This window comes from Pygocentrus nattereri, chromosome 2 (genome assembly GCF_015220715.1).
Source record: "Pygocentrus nattereri isolate fPygNat1 chromosome 2, fPygNat1.pri, whole genome shotgun sequence".
Taxonomy (NCBI): Eukaryota; Metazoa; Chordata; class Actinopteri; order Characiformes; family Serrasalmidae; genus Pygocentrus; species Pygocentrus nattereri.
Genome location: NC_051212.1, coordinates 27,733,777 through 27,738,776, shown reverse-complemented (window position 1 = coordinate 27,738,776; position 5,000 = coordinate 27,733,777). Strand labels below are relative to the sequence as shown.

The 5,000-nt window shown below is 38.6% G+C and overlaps 1 protein-coding gene across 1 annotated transcript in view; it reads right to left on the bottom strand.

The window, feature by feature from the left end:
- Positions 1-5,000, bottom strand: part of si:ch73-211e3.1 (mastermind-like protein 2) — a 93,703-nt gene that overhangs the window by 59,243 nt on the left and 29,460 nt on the right. The gene's annotated exons all lie outside the window — the stretch shown is intronic.

Sequence of the window (5,000 nt, the reverse complement as noted above, 5' to 3'; positions counted from 1 at the left end):
AACTCATCTTCCCAGATCAATAATGTCAGAACTTTGTGTGGTTTTGTCATATAATAATGAACTTGTACCAGCTACAACTGGCCAAAACACTAACCAACTGAACCTACAGTTCTAGTTCTAGTTCATTTTCCAACTAAGACAGCTGGAGCCTTTTATAGTAATCATGATCAGCAATCAATATGTCCTTTCAGTTATTTTATGTCACTCTCAAGCATCTAACTAGGCTAATTAGCTAGCTAGTTTACTTACTGGCTGGAATTAAATGACATATTGCACTACTCACACAGATTCATGTGTAGAATCAAACCAAGCCTTTATTTTACTCCACTGAGTGTGAAAATAGGAGCAAAAACATTTGTTCTGTGGCCCCTAGCATTAATGCTAACCGTGTTGGCTTCTTAACTACTTTCACCTTACGTCGAATTCTCTACAAACTAATAATGCTGAATAATAACAACATATGGTCTTTGTTTACATTCTGCTGCTCTTATTGGTCATATAATAGTGCTGGGTAATTGCTTCATCTGGAAGAGTAAAGAATTCGCTAAAATGTTGTTACTATTACCTGCAAGTGTTACCAAATCCCTCGCTGGGATTAATACTACTTATACCAGCTTTGGCTATCTGCTTTTAAACACTGGGAATTTTACACATTTGACATTAGAGACTCATATACAACATAAATGTACTGTTATTGCAAACTTTTGTCTGTTAAGTTTGTATAGAATGTAAATTGTGCTGTAAATTGAGGCAGTCGTGGGCTGGAGGTTAGGGAACCAGCCTTTGACCAGAAGGTCGCCGGCTCGATCCCCAGAGCCAACAGCACATGACTGAGGTGTCCTTGAGCAAGACACCTAACCCCCAACTGCTCCCTGGGCGCTGTGGATTGGGCTGCCCACCACTTTGGGCAAGTGTGCTCACTGCCCGCTAGTGTGTGTGTGTGTGTGTGTGTGTGTGTGTGTGCTCACTGGAGTGTATGTGGTGTTTCACTTCACGGATGGGTTAAATGCGGAGGTGAAATTTCCCTGTTGTGGGACTAATAAGGGTCACTTAATCTTAAATTGAGCTGCTTCCATGCTGACTGGATGTGAGTTATCCACTCGGATATAGAGCCAACTTTTATGTTTACAAACATTCTGATTGGCCTATTACTATTTAGTGAAGCTTCCAGTAGACAAGCAGTTTCCTTATAAACTTAGCATCCTTATTAATGTCCATAAACGTCTGGAGTAAACAGCTTTATTGATTAAAATGGAAACCTTTTGGTTCTGCCGCTGTCACCCGCTTTGTGTTAGGACAAGATGTTATGTTATAGTTCTTCTATAAAGACTTTTATATAGCTTAGGTCACTTGTAATAAAAACTGTTGTGGCTGTTACCTCTTTTAATGGCTGATTGTCTTGTTAGATTACAAGGGAATAAGGCGAAGTGATACTGAAATAGATATGGTCAAAGTAGCTATCGGGAGATACTAGTGCTCATAGAATGCCTCTCAGCCAATCATGTTGTGAGGTCAGAAATAAGTGTGGTATAATGTTTAAATAAATATCTACTGTGTTTACAAGGGAATTCTCATGGCACATCATATATCCTACAGCAAGAGCAGCAGCAACAACATCAATCAGTAATCAGCTTATACTGTTTTACTGTTTAGAAGGCATGTGGCATGTGTGCCTGTCTGTGTGCGTCCGGCCGCTTTACTGTAAGCCCTTCCCTAAAGGGAGCCCCCTTAAGTGTGACTCTCTCTTTCTCTCTCTCTCTCTCTTTCTCTCTCTCTCTCTCTCTCTCTCTCTCTCTCTCTCTCTCTCTCTCTCTCTCTCTCTCTCTATCTCTGTGCACACAGTAATGGTTTAATGGCAGATTACTGTGCCACTGCAGCCTCATTGGAAGAGTAATAAAATAAATGGGTTTGCGAGGGCCCTTCCCCCATTCCTAACAGAGCCATACTGTATAATGCAGCGTGTAAGATTTAGTCAGTCGAGCTGTGCTCAAAGCCCAGTGCACTTCGGCCAAAGTCCGTCTCTATCATGTGTTTTCAACGTACCTGACTAGATACACGGATGAATGTGATTCTTGCTTTTTATTTTCTTAATAATTAAAAGTATTGAAAATTTGATTGCTAAATTGCAGTATTGAGAACGTATTAAAATTTAAAACACTATGCACGACTTTAGCTACATTAGCTTTGCGAATCTAAGAAAATCTCTGCCACCAAACATGTTTTGGTTGATTGAATTCTGTTCGGTTTAAGCGGAAAAACTGTGTACATTTGATTTTTTGTCAAACTATCACTTTAGTCATTGAGAAATGCAGCAGCCTTCATGCATATTCATCCCCCTACCCTTCATCTGCTGGACCTGTAACAATGGAAACTTGCTACAAAGGGCCCAACTATGAGAGGAAAAAAAAATCATCCACAAATAACCGTCAGCTCATACCTACCCTGAACAACATGCACAAGTCAAAGGCAACAGTTGATATTATTGTTCTTTTGTGGTTAATATTTGAGGAAGTTATGCGCTGCGTCGTTGATGACACACTCTTTGTCTGTCTACGAAGACAGTGTTTACAGTGAACTCTGAAATGTCTCTTATGGAGGGATCTGTGGGAGGCATAACCCACAAGGCTGAGGGGCAGGGCAGGTTGTCCTGGCCTGAGGAAAATCCCCTTTATAAAGGTCTCATTCATACCACAGTAACACTATAGGGTTCAGGGAGTGTGTGTGTGTGTGTGTGTGTGTGTGTGTGCGTGTGCATGTCTGTGCAATGTTCATAGCCAACAGAAATACTAACAGGTACACATATGCAAACACACACAGAGACCCTGCCATGCAAACACACACAGGCAGTGTAAACACAAACACACACATTCTCACACCTTTACTAAACCATGACTCACACTGCAGTTTGCATAAGAAGACAGATGTTAAATTGCACACTGTTAAACTGTATGTCCATTTATGCCACTTCACAGTAATTTCTATTTTCAATCCAGTGAATGTCGACATTCCTCTAGGTCTGCGGCTTTGAAAATACTAACCAGATGCAGTAACAGCAGAATATAGAAATATAACAGACAGTTATTACTAGGTATAGTAATAGTAGTATATATAAATACAATAGTAAGTAATAATCAGATAACCAGTAGCAATAGTAATATATAGGAACATAATAGAAAGTAATAACTATGTGATGTAATAGTAATATATTGAAATATAATATAAAGTAATTGTAGTTATAGTAATATTTTCAAGCATAATATAAAGTGTGTGAAATGTGTAGTGATGACATATAGGAATATAACCAAAAGTATAACTGGGTGTAGTAATATTAACAAATTAATAACTAGGCGCAGTAACAGTAGTGTATAGATATGTAACAAATTAATAACTAGGCACAGTAACAGTAGTGTATAGATATGTAACAAATTAATAACTAGGCACAGTAACAGTAGTGTATAGATATGTAACAAATTAATAACTAGGCACAGTAACAGTAGGTTATAGATATGTAACAAATTAATAACTAGGCACAGTAACAGTAGGTTATAGATATGTAACAAATGAATAACTAGGTACAGTAACAGTAGGTTATAGATATGTAACAAATTAATAACTAGACGCAGTAACAGCAGTGTATAGATACGTAGCAAATTAATAACTAGGCGCAATAACAGTAAAGTATAGATAGGTCACAAATGTAACAGAAAATAATTAGGTGCAATATGCAGAAATCTAACAGAAGGTAATAACCAGTTGTATTAATCTACATAAATATAACAGATGCTTATAAGCAACTGCAGTAATTGCAATAAACAGCCCTAGTATGCACTAGTCTTGGTTAATAGGACTTCTTTCTTTGGAATCTTATGTATTGGCATCTGACTGGTTACAATGGCTCCAGACATTTGAATGTGAGCAGAAAGTTCTGTCCCATCTTCACAATCATCCAAACAGTCTTTCCCTCCAATAATCTGCTGTAGCAAGTAGAGTTAGCTAGCTCACTGAGCATTGAGCAGTAACAAGGAAGCTTAGATGCTAGAGTTTGTAGACACCACACCATCCACTGTTTCTTCCTGTAGGTCCAAACATTTATTACATTATAACATAAGAATAACTCAGTTAGAAGCCAGTTTGCATTGTAGTTCATGTAGCTACTGAATAATAAGCCTTAGTGAACTGTAACAAGCCTGAAATCTTAAGGCGATTTAAAAATAGCTTATAAAGTCAGGGCCACTTTGTTGGTCCTCGTATTGCTGGTTACCCCTGTTTTTCTCTGGCTTTGCAACAACATCAAGACAACACACACCACCCACACACATACACACACACTTGTGTGTAACAGTAATAGGATCTAGGCACCAGACTGTAAACAGTTTACAGACAGAGAGGAGGAACAGTGGGTCATGCTCAAGAATCAGCAAAATTCATTCCAGTACTTCTTAGCTTGAAATGTAAGAGCAATACATGAAGAACAGATGGTGTGTATGTGTGTGTGTTCTCATGTGTCTGTCTAGTTCAATAATGTCTGTGACGTCTTATTCTGCTTCAGCGATGTCATCTGAAGACCTTGTTAAATGGACATACAAACGCAGACACACACATTCACACAAAACTCAAGCACGCACAGTTTCTAGGCCTCCGGCTGATGTAAAGGTCAGGGTAGCCTGCTGATTGGTCCATTTCTAAAGAGTGCCTGTACAGTTGACGCTCTAGCAAGTGCGCTTGCGTCACTGTTTCTTGGCAGGGTGGCATGAAAGTCCACCTTATTCCACCTGCCCCAAAGTGACCTTTCCACAACCATAGGCAGCTTATTTATTTCTTTCATTCTGTTGCTTCTTATTCATTTAGGCTATTCTGATTTTAAAAGTTTCTCTTGTGATACAACGTGGGATCATAATGATTAGACAATATAGTCGATTAGTCACTGGAATAAAAAGTTTATTTACGTTTAAACAACAGCATTCTTTAGTGCTTTATAATGGTCTATCTTGCCTTCTGAA